This window comes from Meles meles, chromosome 6 (genome assembly GCF_922984935.1).
Source record: "Meles meles chromosome 6, mMelMel3.1 paternal haplotype, whole genome shotgun sequence".
NCBI lineage: Eukaryota > Metazoa > Chordata > Mammalia > Carnivora > Mustelidae > Meles > Meles meles.
In genome coordinates, this window is record NC_060071.1 from 29572615 (window position 1) to 29590976 (window position 18362).

Below are 18362 nucleotides of genomic sequence, written 5' to 3' on the forward strand. Positions count from 1 at the left end.
TCCCTTAGGCTTCCAAATGTTATAAACGCTCTTAAGGCGAACAGGCCTATGCGGCCGTGTGTTCCCAGTTCCGCAAAGAACTTAGTACAAGGGCAGACAGGAATCTTGTTGGATACTCTGAGTTCGGGCACACAACGACGCTTATGCTTCCCAAACCTAAACGCGATCTTCAAGTGAAGATTCACAAATGGCAGTTTGTTCCCAGTTATGGAATGAAGTTAGAACCTGGGCGCACTGAAGGCAAGTTGAATACTCTAAGGTAAGTGCACGCTGTCCCTTCTGCTGCCAAAACGCGTATAATCGCTCTGAAGGTTAAGTCCCATAAGTGGCAGCCAGTTCCTCGGTGAGGAAAGATCTTAGAACAAGGGCAGACTAGAAACGTATTGGACACTCTGAGTTCAATTCAAGTGAAGGCCCTGATGCTTCCCAAACCTACAAACGCACTGACGATGAACACTCCTAAACGGCAGGGTTTCCCCAGTGGAGGAAAGGTGTTCGAACAAGGGCGTTCTCTAGGCAGGTAGGAGACCGTGAGTTAAGTGCCGGGCAATGCACTTCTGCTTCCAAAACGTAAAATCCCGCTGAATTCTAAAACCCCTTCTGGCAGTGTTTTCCCAGTTGAGGAAAGAAGTGAGAAGAAGGACGGTCTGAACGCTGCTTGTATACTCTGAGTGAACAGCACACCCAGTCCCTTTTGACTGGCAAAACGTATCATCGCTCTTTAGGTGAAGTCTCAGTGGAGGCAGTGTGTTCGCAATTCAAGAAAGAACGCAGAGCAAAGGTGGACCACAAGCAGTTGTAAGCTCTAAGTAAAACCAGGCTAAGGCCGTAGGCTCCCAAAATGTATAAAGGCTCTTAGTGCGAGGAGGCCTATTCTGCCGCGTGGTCCCAATTCAGGAAAGAACTGAGAACAAGGGCAGACTAGAAACTAGTTGCATACTCTGAGTTTAGTGCACGTCCAGTCCCTTACGCTTCCAATACGTATCAATGCTCTGACGGCGAACAGGCCTAGGCGGCCGTGTGTTCCCAGTTCAGGAAAGAACTTAGAACAAGGGCAGACTAGAAACCAGTTGAATACTCCGAGTTAAGTGCACGTCCAGTCCCTTAGGCTTCCAATACGTATAAATGCTCATAAGGTGAAGAGGCCTATGCGGTCGTGTGTTCCCGGTTCTGGAAAGAGCTTAGAACAAGGGCAGACTGGAAGCCAGTTGAATACTCTGCGTTAAGTGCACGTCCAGTCCCTTCGACTTCCAAAATGGGTCAAGCCTCTTAAGGCGAAGAGGCCTATACGGCCGTTTGTTCCCAGTTCAAGAAAGAACTCAGAACAAGGGTAGACTAGAAGCCAGTTGGAGACTCTGAGTTAAGTGCACATCCAGTCCATTGTGCTTCCAATACGTATAAATGTTCTTTAGGCGAACAGGCCTGTGCGGCCGTGTGTTCCCAGTTCAGGAAAGACCTTAGAACCAGGGCAGACGAGGAGCCAGTTGGGTACTCTGAGTTAAGTGCACTTCTAATCCCTTAGGCTTCCAAATGTTATAAACGCTCTTAAGGCGAACAGGCCTATGCGGCCGTGTGTTCCCAGTTCCGCAAAGAACTTAGTACAAGGGCAGACAGGAATCTTGTTGGATACTCTGAGTTCGGGCACACAACGACGCTTATGCTTCCCAAACCTAAACGCGATCTTCAAGTGAAGATTCACAAATGGCAGTTTGTTCCCAGTTATGGAATGAAGTTAGAACCTGGGCGCACTGAAGGCAAGTTGAATACTCTAAGGTAAGTGCACGCTGTCCCTTCTGCTGCCAAAACGCGTATAATCGCTCTGAAGGTTAAGTCCCATAAGTGGCAGCCAGTTCCTCGGTGAGGAAAGATCTTAGAACAAGGGCAGACTAGAAACGTATTGGACACTCTGAGTTCAATTCAAGTGAAGGCCCTGATGCTTCCCAAACCTACAAACGCACTGACGATGAACACTCCTAAACGGCAGGGTTTCCCCAGTGGAGGAAAGGTGTTCGAACAAGGGCGTTCTCTAGGCAGGTAGGAGACCGTGAGTTAAGTGCCGGGCAATGCACTTCTGCTTCCAAAACGTAAAATCCCGCTGAATTCTAAAACCCATTCTGGCAGTGTTTTCCCAGTTGAGGAAAGAAGTGAGAAGAAGGACGGTCTGAACGCTGCTTGTATACTCTGAGTGAACAGCACACCCAGTCCCTTTTGACTGGCAAAACGTATCATCGCTCTTTAGGTGAAGTCTCAGTGGAGGCAGTGTGTTCGCAATTCAAGAAAGAACGCAGAGCAAAGGTGGACCACAAGCAGTTGTAAGCTCTAAGTAAAACCAGGCTAAGGCCGTAGGCTCCCAAAATGTATAAAGGCTCTTACGGCGAGGAGGCCTATTCTGCCGCGTGGTCCCAATTCAGGAAAGAACTGAGAACAAGGGCAGACTAGAAACTAGTTGCCTACTCTGAGTTTAGTGCACGTCCAGTCCCTTACGCTTCCAATACGTATCAATGCTCTTACGGCGAACAGGCCTAGGCGGCCGTGTGTTCCCAGTTCAGGAAAGAACTTAGAACAAGGGCAGACTAGAAGCCAGTTGAATACTCCGAGTTAAGTGCACGTCCAGTCCCTTAGGCTTCCAATACGTATAAATGCTCATAAGGTGAAGAGGCCTATGCGGTCGTGTGTTCCCGGTTCTGGAAAGAGCTTAGAACAAGGGCAGACTGGAAGCCAGTTGAATACTCTGCGTTAAGTGCACGTCCAGTCCCTTCGACTTCCAAAATGGGTCAAGCCTCTTAAGGCGAAGAGGCCTATACGGCCGTTTGTTCCCAGTTCAAGAAAGAACTCAGAACAAGGGTAGACTAGAAGCCAGTTGGAGACTCTGAGTTAAGTGCACATCCAGTCCATTGTGCTTCCAATACGTATAAATGTTCTTTAGGCGAACAGGCCTGTGCGGCCGTGTGTTCCCAGTTCAGGAAAGACCTTAGAACCAGGGCAGACGAGGAGCCAGTTGGGTACTCTGAGTTAAGTGCACTTCTAATCCCTTAGGCTTCCAAATGTTATAAACGCTCTTAAGGCGAACAGGCCTATGCGGCCGTGTGTTCCCAGTTCCGCAAAGAACTTAGTACAAGGGCAGACAGGAATCTTGTTGGATACTCTGAGTTCGGGCACACAACGACGCTTATGCTTCCCAAACCTAAACGCGATCTTCAAGTGAAGATTCACAAATGGCAGTTTGTTCCCAGTTATGGAATGAAGTTAGAACCTGGGCGCACTGAAGGCAAGTTGAATACTCTAAGGTAAGTGCACGCTGTCCCTTCTGCTGCCAAAACGCGTATAATCGCTCTGAAGGTTAAGTCCCATAAGTGGCAGCCAGTTCCTCGGTGAGGAAAGATCTTAGAACAAGGGCAGACTAGAAACGTATTGGACACTCTGAGTTCAATTCAAGTGAAGGCCCTGATGCTTCCCAAACCTACAAACGCACTGAAGATGAACACTCCTAAACGGCAGGGTTTCCCCAGTGGAGGAAAGGTGTTCGAACAAGGGCGTTCTCTAGGCAGGTAGGAGACCGTGAGTTAAGTGCCGGGCAATGCACTTCTGCTTCCAAAACGTAAAATCCCGCTGAATTCTAAAACCCCTTCTGGCAGTGTTTTCCCAGTTGAGGAAAGAAGTGAGAAGAAGGACGGTCTGAACGCTGCTTGTATACTCTGAGTGAACAGCACACCCAGTCCCTTTTGACTGGCAAAACGTATCATCGCTCTTTAGGTGAAGTCTCAGTGGAGGCAGTGTGTTCGCAATTCAAGAAAGAACGCAGAGCAAAGGTGGACCACAAGCAGTTGTAAGCTCTAAGTAAAACCAGGCTAAGGCCGTAGGCTCCCAAAATGTATAAAGGCTCTTAGTGCGAGGAGGCCTATTCTGCCGCGTGGTCCCAATTCAGGAAAGAACTGAGAACAAGGGCAGACTAGAAACTAGTTGCCTACTCTGAGTTTAGTGCACGTCCAGTCCCTTACGCTTCCAATACGTATCAATGCTCTGACGGCGAACAGGCCTAGGCGGCCGTGTGTTCCCAGTTCAGGAAAGAACTTAGAACAAGGGCAGACTAGAAGCCAGTTGAATACTCCGAGTTAAGTGCACGTCCAGTCCCTTAGGCTTCCAATACGTATAAATGCTCATAAGGTGAAGAGGCCTATGCGGTCGTGTGTTCCCGGTTCTGGAAAGAGCTTAGAACAAGGGCAGACTGGAAGCCAGTTGAATACTCTGCGTTAAGTGCACGTCCAGTCCCTTCGACTTCCAAAATGGGTCAAGCCTCTTAAGGCGAAGAGGCCTATACGGCCGTTTGTTCCCAGTTCAAGAAAGAACTCAGAACAAGGGTAGACTAGAAGCCAGTTGGAGACTCTGAGTTAAGTGCACATCCAGTCCATTGTGCTTCCAATACGTATAAATGTTCTTTAGGCGAACAGGCCTGTGCGGCCGTGTGTTCCCAGTTCAGGAAAGACCTTAGAACCAGGGCAGACGAGGAGCCAGTTGGGTACTCTGAGTTAAGTGCACTTCTAATCCCTTAGGCTTCCAAATGTTATAAACGCTCTTAAGGCGAACAGGCCTATGCGGCCGTGTGTTCCCAGTTCCGCAAAGAACTTAGTACAAGGGCAGACAGGAATCTTGTTGGATACTCTGAGTTCGGGCACACAACGACGCTTATGCTTCCCAAACCTAAACGCGATCTTCAAGTGAAGATTCACAAATGGCAGTTTGTTCCCAGTTATGGAATGAAGTTAGAACCTGGGCGCACTGAAGGCAAGTTGAATACTCTAAGGTAAGTGCACGCTGTCCCTTCTGCTGCCAAAACGCGTATAATCGCTCTGAAGGTTAAGTCCCATAAGTGGCAGCCAGTTCCTCGGTGAGGAAAGATCTTAGAACAAGGGCAGACTAGAAACGTATTGGACACTCTGAGTTCAATTCAAGTGAAGGCCCTGATGCTTCCCAAACCTACAAACGCACTGACGATGAACACTCCTAAACGGCAGGGTTTCCCCAGTGGAGGAAAGGTGTTCGAACAAGGGCGTTCTCTAGGCAGGTAGGAGACCGTGAGTTAAGTGCCGGGCAATGCACTTCTGCTTCCAAAACGTAAAATCCCGCTGAATTCTAAAACCCCTTCTGGCAGTGTTTTCCCAGTTGAGGAAAGAAGTGAGAAGAAGGACGGTCTGAACGCTGCTTGTATACTCTGAGTGAACAGCACACCCAGTCCCTTTTGACTGGCAAAACGTATCATCGCTCTTTAGGTGAAGTCTCAGTGGAGGCAGTGTGTTCGCAATTCAAGAAAGAACGCAGAGCAAAGGTGGACCACAAGCAGTTGTAAGCTCTAAGTAAAACCAGGCTAAGGCCGTAGGCTCCCAAAATGTATAAAGGCTCTTAGTGCGAGGAGGCCTATTCTGCCGCGTGGTCCCAATTCAGGAAAGAACTGAGAACAAGGGCAGACTAGAAACTAGTTGCCTACTCTGAGTTTAGTGCACGTCCAGTCCCTTACGCTTCCAATACGTATCAATGCTCTGACGGCGAACAGGCCTAGGCGGCCGTGTGTTCCCAGTTCAGGAAAGAACTTAGAACAAGGGCAGACTAGAAGCCAGTTGAATACTCCGAGTTAAGTGCACGTCCAGTCCCTTAGGCTTCCAATACGTATAAATGCTCATAAGGTGAAGAGGCCTATGCGGTCGTGTGTTCCCGGTTCTGGAAAGAGCTTAGAACAAGGGCAGACTGGAAGCCAGTTGAATACTCTGCGTTAAGTGCACGTCCAGTCCCTTCGACTTCCAAAATGGGTCAACCCTCTTAAGGCGAAGAGGCCTATACGGCCGTTTGTTCCCAGTTCAAGAAAGAACTCAGAACAAGGGTAGACTAGAAGCCAGTTGGAGACTCTGAGTTAAGTGCACATCCAGTCCATTGTGCTTCCAATACGTATAAATGTTCTTTAGGCGAACAGGCCTGTGCGGCCGTGTGTTCCCAGTTCAGGAAAGACCTTAGAACCAGGGCAGACGAGGAGCCAGTTGGGTACTCTGAGTTAAGTGCACTTCTAATCCCTTAGGCTTCCAAATGTTATAAACGCTCTTAAGGCGAACAGGCCTATGCGGCCGTGTGTTCCCAGTTCCGCAAAGAACTTAGTACAAGGGCAGACAGGAATCTTGTTGGATACTCTGAGTTCGGGCACACAACGACGCTTATGCTTCCCAAACCTAAACGCGATCTTCAAGTGAAGATTCACAAATGGCAGTTTGTTCCCAGTTATGGAATGAAGTTAGAACCTGGGCGCACTGAAGGCAAGTTGAATACTCTAAGGTAAGTGCACGCTGTCCCTTCTGCTGCCAAAACGCGTATAATCGCTCTGAAGGTTAAGTCCCATAAGTGGCAGCCAGTTCCTCGGTGAGGAAAGATCTTAGAACAAGGGCAGACTAGACACGTATTGGACACTCTGAGTTCAATTCAAGTGAAGGCCCTGATGCTTCCCAAACCTACAAACGCACTGACGATGAACACTCCTAAACGGCAGGGTTTCCCCAGTGGAGGAAAGGTGTTCGAACAAGGGCGTTCTCTAGGCAGGTAGGAGACCGTGAGTTAAGTGCCGGGCAATGCACTTCTGCTTCCAAAACGTAAAATCCCGCTGAATTCTAAAACCCCTTCTGGCAGTGTTTTCCCAGTTGAGGAAAGAAGTGAGAAGAAGGACGGTCTGAACGCTGCTTGTATACTCTGAGTGAACAGCACACCCAGTCCCTTTTGACTGGCAAAACGTATCATCGCTCTTTAGGTGAAGTCTCAGTGGAGGCAGTGTGTTCGCAATTCAAGAAAGAACGCAGAGCAAAGGTGGACCACAAGCAGTTGTAAGCTCTAAGTAAAACCAGGCTAAGGCCGTAGGCTCCCAAAATGTATAAAGGCTCTGACGGCGAGGAGGCCTATTCTGCCGCGTGGTCCCAATTCAGGAAAGAACTGAGAACAAGGGCAGACTAGAAACTAGTTGCCTACTCTGAGTTTAGTGCACGTCCAGTCCCTTACGCTTCCAATACGTATCAATGCTCTGACGGCGAACAGGCCTAGGCGGCCGTGTGTTCCCAGTTCAGGAAAGAACTTAGAACAAGGGCAGACTAGAAGCCAGTTGAATACTCCGAGTTAAGTGCACGTCCAGTCCCTTAGGCTTCCAATACGTATAAATGCTCATAAGGTGAAGAGGCCTATGCGGTCGTGTGTTCCCGGTTCTGGAAAGAGCTTAGAACAAGGGCAGACTGGAAGCCAGTTGAATACTCTGCGTTAAGTGCACGTCCAGTCCCTTCGACTTCCAAAATGGGTCAAGCCTCTTAAGGCGAAGAGGCCTATACGGCCGTTTGTTCCCAGTTCAAGAAAGAACTCAGAACAAGGGTAGACTAGAAGCCAGTTGGAGACTCTGAGTTAAGTGCACATCCAGTCCATTGTGCTTCCAATACGTATAAATGTTCTTTAGGCGAACAGGCCTGTGCGGCCGTGTGTTCCCAGTTCAGGAAAGACCTTAGAACCAGGGCAGACGAGGAGCCAGTTGGGTACTCTGAGTTAAGTGCACTTCTAATCCCTTAGGCTTCCAAATGTTATAAACGCTCTTAAGGCGAACAGGCCTATGCGGCCGTGTGTTCCCAGTTCCGCAAAGAACTTAGTACAAGGGCAGACAGGAATCTTGTTGGATACTCTGAGTTCGGGCACACAACGACGCTTATGCTTCCCAAACCTAAACGCGATCTTCAAGTGAAGATTCACAAATGGCAGTTTGTTCCCAGTTATGGAATGAAGTTAGAACCTGGGCGCACTGAAGGCAAGTTGAATACTCTAAGGTAAGTGCACGCTGTCCCTTCTGCTGCCAAAACGCGTATAATCGCTCTGAAGGTTAAGTCCCATAAGTGGCAGCCAGTTCCTCGGTGAGGAAAGATCTTAGAACAAGGGCAGACTAGAAACGTATTGGACACTCTGAGTTCAATTCAAGTGAAGGCCCTGATGCTTCCCAAACCTACAAACGCACTGACGATGAACACTCCTAAACGGCAGGGTTTCCCCAGTGGAGGAAAGGTGTTCGAACAAGGGCGTTCTCTAGGCAGGTAGGAGACCGTGAGTTAAGTGCCGGGCAATGCACTTCTGCTTCCAAAACGTAAAATCCCGCTGAATTCTAAAACCCCTTCTGGCAGTGTTTTCCCAGTTGAGGAAAGAAGTGAGAAGAAGGACGGTCTGAACGCTGCTTGTATACTCTGAGTGAACAGCACACCCAGTCCCTTTTGACTGGCAAAACGTATCATCGCTCTTTAGGTGAAGTCTCAGTGGAGGCAGTGTGTTCGCAATTCAAGAAAGAACGCAGAGCAAAGGTGGACCACAAGCAGTTGTAAGCTCTAAGTAAAACCAGGCTAAGGCCGTAGGCTCCCAAAATGTATAAAGGCTCTTACGGCGAGGAGGCCTATTCTGCCGCGTGGTCCCAATTCAGGAAAGAACTGAGAACAAGGGCAGACTAGAAACTAGTTGCCTACTCTGAGTTTAGTGCACGTCCAGTCCCTTACGCTTCCAATACGTATCAATGCTCTGACGGCGAACAGGCCTAGGCGGCCGTGTGTTCCCAGTTCAGGAAAGAACTTAGAACAAGGGCAGACTAGAAGCCAGTTGAATACTCCGAGTTAAGTGCACGTCCAGTCCCTTAGGCTTCCAATACGTATAAATGCTCATAAGGTGAAGAGGCCTATGCGGTCGTGTGTTCCCGGTTCTGGAAAGAGCTTAGAACAAGGGCAGACTGGAAGCCAGTTGAATACTCTGCGTTAAGTGCACGTCCAGTCCCTTCGACTTCCAAAATGGGTCAAGCCTCTTAAGGCGAAGAGGCCTATACGGCCGTTTGTTCCCAGTTCAAGAAAGAACTCAGAACAAGGGTAGACTAGAAGCCAGTTGGAGACTCTGAGTTAAGTGCACATCCAGTCCATTGTGCTTCCAATACGTATAAATGTTCTTTAGGCGAACAGGCCTGTGCGGCCGTGTGTTCCCAGTTCAGGAAAGACCTTAGAACCAGGGCAGACGAGGAGCCAGTTGGGTACTCTGAGTTAAGTGCACTTCTAATCCCTTAGGCTTCCAAATGTTATAAACGCTCTTAAGGCGAACAGGCCTATGCGGCCGTGTGTTCCCAGTTCCGCAAAGAACTTAGTACAAGGGCAGACAGGAATCTTGTTGGATACTCTGAGTTCGGGCACACAACGACGCTTATGCTTCCCAAACCTAAACGCGATCTTCAAGTGAAGATTCACAAATGGCAGTTTGTTCCCAGTTATGGAATGAAGTTAGAACCTGGGCGCACTGAAGGCAAGTTGAATACTCTAAGGTAAGTGCACGCTGTCCCTTCTGCTGCCAAAACGCGTATAATCGCTCTGAAGGTTAAGTCCCATAAGTGGCAGCCAGTTCCTCGGTGAGGAAAGATCTTAGAACAAGGGCAGACTAGACACGTATTGGACACTCTGAGTTCAATTCAAGTGAAGGCCCTGATGCTTCCCAAACCTACAAACGCACTGACGATGAACACTCCTAAACGGCAGGGTTTCCCCAGTGGAGGAAAGGTGTTCGAACAAGGGCGTTCTCTAGGCAGGTAGGAGACCGTGAGTTAAGTGCCGGGCAATGCACTTCTGCTTCCAAAACGTAAAATCCCGCTGAATTCTAAAACCCCTTCTGGCAGTGTTTTCCCAGTTGAGGAAAGAAGTGAGAAGAAGGACGGTCTGAACGCTGCTTGTATACTCTGAGTGAACAGCACACCCAGTCCCTTTTGACTGGCAAAACGTATCATCGCTCTTTAGGTGAAGTCTCAGTGGAGGCAGTGTGTTCGCAATTCAAGAAAGAACGCAGAGCAAAGGTGGACCACAAGCAGTTGTAAGCTCTAAGTAAAACCAGGCTAAGGCCGTAGGCTCCCAAAATGTATAAAGGCTCTGACGGCGAGGAGGCCTATTCTGCCGCGTGGTCCCAATTCAGGAAAGAACTGAGAACAAGGGCAGACTAGAAACTAGTTGCCTACTCTGAGTTTAGTGCACGTCCAGTCCCTTACGCTTCCAATACGTATCAATGCTCTGACGGCGAACAGGCCTAGGCGGCCGTGTGTTCCCAGTTCAGGAAAGAACTTAGAACAAGGGCAGACTAGAAGCCAGTTGAATACTCCGAGTTAAGTGCACGTCCAGTCCCTTAGGCTTCCAATACGTATAAATGCTCATAAGGTGAAGAGGCCTATGCGGTCGTGTGTTCCCGGTTCTGGAAAGAGCTTAGAACAAGGGCAGACTGGAAGCCAGTTGAATACTCTGCGTTAAGTGCACGTCCAGTCCCTTCGACTTCCAAAATGGGTCAAGCCTCTTAAGGCGAAGAGGCCTATACGGCCGTTTGTTCCCAGTTCAAGAAAGAACTCAGAACAAGGGTAGACTAGAAGCCAGTTGGAGACTCTGAGTTAAGTGCACATCCAGTCCATTGTGCTTCCAATACGTATAAATGTTCTTTAGGCGAACAGGCCTGTGCGGCCGTGTGTTCCCAGTTCAGGAAAGACCTTAGAACCAGGGCAGACGAGGAGCCAGTTGGGTACTCTGAGTTAAGTGCACTTCTAATCCCTTAGGCTTCCAAATGTTATAAACGCTCTTAAGGCGAACAGGCCTATGCGGCCGTGTGTTCCCAGTTCCGCAAAGAACTTAGTACAAGGGCAGACAGGAATCTTGTTGGATACTCTGAGTTCGGGCACACAACGACGCTTATGCTTCCCAAACCTAAACGCGATCTTCAAGTGAAGATTCACAAATGGCAGTTTGTTCCCAGTTATGGAATGAAGTTAGAACCTGGGCGCACTGAAGGCAAGTTGAATACTCTAAGGTAAGTGCACGCTGTCCCTTCTGCTGCCAAAACGCGTATAATCGCTCTGAAGGTTAAGTCCCATAAGTGGCAGCCAGTTCCTCGGTGAGGAAAGATCTTAGAACAAGGGCAGACTAGAAACGTATTGGACACTCTGAGTTCAATTCAAGTGAAGGCCCTGATGCTTCCCAAACCTACAAACGCACTGACGATGAACACTCCTAAACGGCAGGGTTTCCCCAGTGGAGGAAAGGTGTTCGAACAAGGGCGTTCTCTAGGCAGGTAGGAGACCGTGAGTTAAGTGCCGGGCAATGCACTTCTGCTTCCAAAACGTAAAATCCCGCTGAATTCTAAAACCCCTTCTGGCAGTGTTTTCCCAGTTGAGGAAAGAAGTGAGAAGAAGGACGGTCTGAACGCTGCTTGTATACTCTGAGTGAACAGCACACCCAGTCCCTTTTGACTGGCAAAACGTATCATCGCTCTTTAGGTGAAGTCTCAGTGGAGGCAGTGTGTTCGCAATTCAAGAAAGAACGCAGAGCAAAGGTGGACCACAAGCAGTTGTAAGCTCTAAGTAAAACCAGGCTAAGGCCGTAGGCTCCCAAAATGTATAAAGGCTCTTAGTGCGAGGAGGCCTATTCTGCCGCGTGGTCCCAATTCAGGAAAGAACTGAGAACAAGGGCAGACTAGAAACTAGTTGCCTACTCTGAGTTTAGTGCACGTCCAGTCCCTTACGCTTCCAATACGTATCAATGCTCTGACGGCGAACAGGCCTAGGCGGCCGTGTGTTCCCAGTTCAGGAAAGAACTTAGAACAAGGGCAGACTAGAAGCCAGTTGAATACTCCGAGTTAAGTGCACGTCCAGTCCCTTAGGCTTCCAATACGTATAAATGCTCATAAGGTGAAGAGGCCTATGCGGTCGTGTGTTCCCGGTTCTGGAAAGAGCTTAGAACAAGGGCAGACTGGAAGCCAGTTGAATACTCTGCGTTAAGTGCACGTCCAGTCCCTTCGACTTCCAAAATGGGTCAAGCCTCTTAAGGCGAAGAGGCCTATACGGCCGTTTGTTCCCAGTTCAAGAAAGAACTCAGAACAAGGGTAGACTAGAAGCCAGTTGGAGACTCTGAGTTAAGTGCACATCCAGTCCATTGTGCTTCCAATACGTATAAATGTTCTTTAGGCGAACAGGCCTGTGCGGCCGTGTGTTCCCAGTTCAGGAAAGACCTTAGAACCAGGGCAGACGAGGAGCCAGTTGGGTACTCTGAGTTAAGTGCACTTCTAATCCCTTAGGCTTCCAAATGTTATAAACGCTCTTAAGGCGAACAGGCCTATGCGGCCGTGTGTTCCCAGTTCCGCAAAGAACTTAGTACAAGGGCAGACAGGAATCTTGTTGGATACTCTGAGTTCGGGCACACAACGACGCTTATGCTTCCCAAACCTAAACGCGATCTTCAAGTGAAGATTCACAAATGGCAGTTTGTTCCCAGTTATGGAATGAAGTTAGAACCTGGGCGCACTGAAGGCAAGTTGAATACTCTAAGGTAAGTGCACGCTGTCCCTTCTGCTGCCAAAACGCGTATAATCGCTCTGAAGGTTAAGTCCCATAAGTGGCAGCCAGTTCCTCGGTGAGGAAAGATCTTAGAACAAGGGCAGACTAGAAACGTATTGGACACTCTGAGTTCAATTCAAGTGAAGGCCCTGATGCTTCCCAAACCTACAAACGCACTGACGATGAACACTCCTAAACGGCAGGGTTTCCCCAGTGGAGGAAAGGTGTTCGAACAAGGGCGTTCTCTAGGCAGGTAGGAGACCGTGAGTTAAGTGCCGGGCAATGCACTTCTGCTTCCAAAACGTAAAATCCCGCTGAATTCTAAAACCCCTTCTGGCAGTGTTTTCCCAGTTGAGGAAAGAAGTGAGAAGAAGGACGGTCTGAACGCTGCTTGTATACTCTGAGTGAACAGCACACCCAGTCCCTTTTGACTGGCAAAACGTATCATCGCTCTTTAGGTGAAGTCTCAGTGGAGGCAGTGTGTTCGCAATTCAAGAAAGAACGCAGAGCAAAGGTGGACCACAAGCAGTTGTAAGCTCTAAGTAAAACCAGGCTAAGGCCGTAGGCTCCCAAAATGTATAAAGGCTCTGACGGCGAGGAGGCCTATTCTGCCGCGTGGTCCCAATTCAGGAAAGAACTGAGAACAAGGGCAGACTAGAAACTAGTTGCCTACTCTGAGTTTAGTGCACGTCCAGTCCCTTACGCTTCCAATACGTATCAATGCTCTGACGGCGAACAGGCCTAGGCGGCCGTGTGTTCCCAGTTCAGGAAAGAACTTAGAACAAGGGCAGACTAGAAGCCAGTTGAATACTCCGAGTTAAGTGCACGTCCAGTCCCTTAGGCTTCCAATACGTATAAATGCTCATAAGGTGAAGAGGCCTATGCGGTCGTGTGTTCCCGGTTCTGGAAAGAGCTTAGAACAAGGGCAGACTGGAAGCCAGTTGAATACTCTGCGTTAAGTGCACGTCCAGTCCCTTCGACTTCCAAAATGGGTCAACCCTCTTAAGGCGAAGAGGCCTATACGGCCGTTTGTTCCCAGTTCAAGAAAGAACTCAGAACAAGGGTAGACTAGAAGCCAGTTGGAGACTCTGAGTTAAGTGCACATCCAGTCCATTGTGCTTCCAATACGTATAAATGTTCTTTAGGCGAACAGGCCTGTGCGGCCGTGTGTTCCCAGTTCAGGAAAGACCTTAGAACCAGGGCAGACGAGGAGCCAGTTGGGTACTCTGAGTTAAGTGCACTTCTAATCCCTTAGGCTTCCAAATGTTATAAACGCTCTTAAGGCGAACAGGCCTATGCGGCCGTGTGTTCCCAGTTCCGCAAAGAACTTAGTACAAGGGCAGACAGGAATCTTGTTGGATACTCTGAGTTCGGGCACACAACGACGCTTATGCTTCCCAAACCTAAACGCGATCTTCAAGTGAAGATTCACAAATGGCAGTTTGTTCCCAGTTATGGAATGAAGTTAGAACCTGGGCGCACTGAAGGCAAGTTGAATACTCTAAGGTAAGTGCACGCTGTCCCTTCTGCTGCCAAAACGCGTATAATCGCTCTGAAGGTTAAGTCCCATAAGTGGCAGCCAGTTCCTCGGTGAGGAAAGATCTTAGAACAAGGGCAGACTAGAAACGTATTGGACACTCTGAGTTCAATTCAAGTGAAGGCCCTGATGCTTCCCAAACCTACAAACGCACTGAAGATGAACACTCCTAAACGGCAGGGTTTCCCCAGTGGAGGAAAGGTGTTCGAACAAGGGCGTTCTCTAGGCAGGTAGGAGACCGTGAGTTAAGTGCCGGGCAATGCACTTCTGCTTCCAAAACGTAAAATCCCGCTGAATTCTAAAACCCATTCTGGCAGTGTTTTCCCAGTTGAGGAAAGAAGTGAGAAGAAGGACGGTCTGAACGCTGCTTGTATACTCTGAGTGAACAGCACACCCAGTCCCTTTGACTGGCAAAACGTATCATCGCTCTTTAGGTGAAGTCTCATTGGAGGCAGTGTGTTCGCAATTCAAGAAAGAACGCAGAGCAAAGGTGGACCACAAGCAGTTGTAAGCTCTAAGTAAAACCAGGCTAAGGCCGTAGGCTCCCAAAATGTATAAAGGCTCTTACGGCGAGGAGGCCTATTCTGCCGCGTGGTCCCAATTCAGGAAAGAACTGAGAACAAGGGCAGACTAGAAACTAGTTGCATACTCTGAGTTTAGTGCACGTCCAGTCCCTTACGCTTCCAATACGTATCAATGCTCTTACGGCGAACAGGCCTAGGCGGCCGTGTGTTCCCAGTTCAGGAAAGAACTTAGAACAAGGGCAGACTAGAAGCCAGTTGAATACTCCGAGTTAAGTGCACGTCCAGTCCCTTAGGCTTCCAATACGTATAAATGCTCATAAGGTGAAGAGGCCTATGCGGTCGTGTGTTCCCGGTTCTGGAAAGAGCTTAGAACAAGGGCAGACTGGAAGCCAGTTGAATACTCTGCGTTAAGTGCACGTCCAGTCCCTTCGACTTCCAAAATGGGTCAACCCTCTTAAGGCGAAGAGGCCTATACGGCCGTTTGTTCCCAGTTCAAGAAAGAACTCAGAACAAGGGTAGACTAGAAGCCAGTTGGAGACTCTGAGTTAAGTGCACATCCAGTCCATTGTGCTTCCAATACGTATAAATGTTCTTTAGGCGAACAGGCCTGTGCGGCCGTGTGTTCCCAGTTCAGGAAAGACCTTAGAACCAGGGCAGACGAGGAGCCAGTTGGGTACTCTGAGTTAAGTGCACTTCTAATCCCTTAGGCTTCCAAATGTTATAAACGCTCTTAAGGCGAACAGGCCTATGCGGCCGTGTGTTCCCAGTTCTGCAAAGAACTTAGTACAAGGGCAGACAGGAATCTTGTTGGATACTCTGAGTTCGGGCACACAACGACGCTTATGCTTCCCAAACCTAAACGCGATCTTCAAGTGAAGATTCACAAATGGCAGTTTGTTCCCAGTTATGGAATGAAGTTAGAACCTGGGCGCACTGAAGGCAAGTTGAATACTCTAAGGTAAGTGCACGCTGTCCCTTCTGCTGCCAAAACGCGTATAATCGCTCTGAAGGTTAAGTCCCATAAGTGGCAGCCAGTTCCTCGGTGAGGAAAGATCTTAGAACAAGGGCAGACTAGAAACGTATTGGACACTCTGAGTTCAATTCAAGTGAAGGCCCTGATGCTTCCCAAACCTACAAACGCACTGAAGATGAACACTCCTAAACGGCAGGGTTTCCCCAGTGGAGGAAAGGTGTTCGAACAAGGGCGTTCTCTAGGCAGGTAGGAGACCGTGAGTTAAGTGCCGGGCAATGCACTTCTGCTTCCAAAACGTAAAATCCCGCTGAATTCTAAAACCCATTCTGGCAGTGTTTTCCCAGTTGAGGAAAGAAGTGAGAAGAAGGACGGTCTGAACGCTGCTTGTATACTCTGAGTGAACAGCACACCCAGTCCCTTTGACTGGCAAAACGTATCATCGCTCTTTAGGTGAAGTCTCATTGGAGGCAGTGTGTTCGCAATTCAAGAAAGAACGCAGAGCAAAGGTGGACCACAAGCAGTTGTAAGCTCTAAGTAAAACCAGGCTAAGGCCGTAGGCTCCCAAAATGTATAAAGGCTCTTACGGCGAGGAGGCCTATTCTGCCGCGTGGTCCCAATTCAGGAAAGAACTGAGAACAAGGGCAGACTAGAAACTAGTTGCATACTCTGAGTTTAGTGCACGTCCAGTCCCTTACGCTTCCAATACGTATCAATGCTCTTACGGCGAACAGGCCTAGGCGGCCGTGTGTTCCCAGTTCAGGAAAGAACTTAGAACAAGGGCAGACTAGAAGCCAGTTGAATACTCCGAGTTAAGTGCACGTCCAGTCCCTTAGGCTTCCAATACGTATAAATGCTCATAAGGTGAAGAGGCCTATGCGGTCGTGTGTTCCCGGTTCTGGAAAGAGCTTAGAACAAGGGCAGACTGGAAGCCAGTTGAATACTCTGCGTTAAGTGCACGTCCAGTCCCTTCGACTTCCAAAATGGGTCAACCCTCTTAAGGCGAAGAGGCCTATACGGCCGTTTGTTCCCAGTTCAAGAAAGAACTCAGAACAAGGGTAGACTAGAAGCCAGTTGGAGACTCTGAGTTAAGTGCACATCCAGTCCATTGTGCTTCCAATACGTATAAATGTTCTTTAGGCGAACAGGCCTGTGCGGCCGTGTGTTCCCAGTTCAGGAAAGACCTTAGAACCAGGGCAGACGAGGAGCCAGTTGGGTACTCTGAGTTAAGTGCACTTCTAATCCCTTAGGCTTCCAAATGTTATAAACGCTCTTAAGGCGAACAGGCCTATGCGGCCGTGTGTTCCCAGTTCCGCAAAGAACTTAGTACAAGGGCAGACAGGAATCTTGTTGGATACTCTGAGTTCGGGCACACAACGACGCTTATGCTTCCCAAACCTAAACGCGATCTTCAAGTGAAGATTCACAAATGGCAGTTTGTTCCCAGTTATGGAATGAAGTTAGAACCTGGGCGCACTGAAGGCAAGTTGAATACTCTAAGGTAAGTGCACGCTGTCCCTTCTGCTGCCAAAACGCGTATAATCGCTCTGAAGGTTAAGTCCCATAAGTGGCAGCCAGTTCCTCGGTGAGGAAAGATCTTAGAACAAGGGCAGACTAGACACGTATTGGACACTCTGAGTTCAATTCAAGTGAAGGCCCTGATGCTTCCCAAACCTACAAACGCACTGAAGATGAACACTCCTAAACGGCAGGGTTTCCCCAGTGGAGGAAAGGTGTTCGAACAAGGGCGTTCTCTAGGCAGGTAGGAGACCGTGAGTTAAGTGCCGGGCAATGCACTTCTGCTTCCAAAACGTAAAATCCCGCTGAATTCTAAAACCCATTCTGGCAGTGTTTTCCCAGTTGAGGAAAGAAGTGAGAAGAAGGACGGTCTGAACGCTGCTTGTATACTCTGAGTGAACAGCACACCCAGTCCCTTTGACTGGCAAAACGTATCATCGCTCTTTAGGTGAAGTCTCAGTTGAGGCAGTGTGTTCGCAATTCAAGAAAGAACGCAGAGCAAAGGTGGACCACAAGCAGTTGTAAGCTCTAAGTAAAACCAGGCTAAGGCCGTAGGCTCCCAAAATGTATAAAGGCTCTTACGGCGAGGAGGCCTATTCTGCCGCGTGGTCCCAATTCAGGAAAGAACTGAGAACAAGGGCAGACTAGAAACTAGTTGCATACTCTGAGTTTAGTGCACGTCCAGTCCCTTACGCTTCCAATACGTATCAATGCTCTTACGGCGAACAGGCCTAGGCGGCCGTGTGTTCCCAGTTCAGGAAAGAACTTAGAACAAGGGCAGACTAGAAGCCAGTTGAATACTCCGAGTTAAGTGCACGTCCAGTCCCTTAGGCTTCCAATACGTATAAATGCTCATAAGGTGAAGAGGCCTATGCGGTCGTGTGTTCCCGGTTCTGGAAAGAGCTTAGAACAAGGGCAGACTGGAAGCCAGTTGAATACTCTGCGTTAAGTGCACGTCCAGTCCCTTCGACTTCCAAAATGGGTCAACCCTCTTAAGGCGAAGAGGCCTATACGGCCGTTTGTTCCCAGTTCAAGAAAGAACTCAGAACAAGGGTAGACTAGAAGCCAGTTGGAGACTCTGAGTTAAGTGCACATCCAGTCCATTGTGCTTCCAATACGTATAAATGTTCTTTAGGCGAACAGGCCTGTGCGGCCGTGTGTTCCCAGTTCAGGAAAGACCTTAGAACCAGGGCAGACGAGGAGCCAGTTGGGTACTCTGAGTTAAGTGCACTTCTAATCCCTTAGGCTTCCAAATGTTATAAACGCTCTTAAGGCGAACAGGCCTATGCGGCCGTGTGTTCCCAGTTCCGCAAAGAACTTAGTACAAGGGCAGACAGGAATCTTGTTGGATACTCTGAGTTCGGGCACACAACGACGCTTATGCTTCCCAAACCTAAACGCGATCTTCAAGTGAAGATTCACAAATGGCAGTTT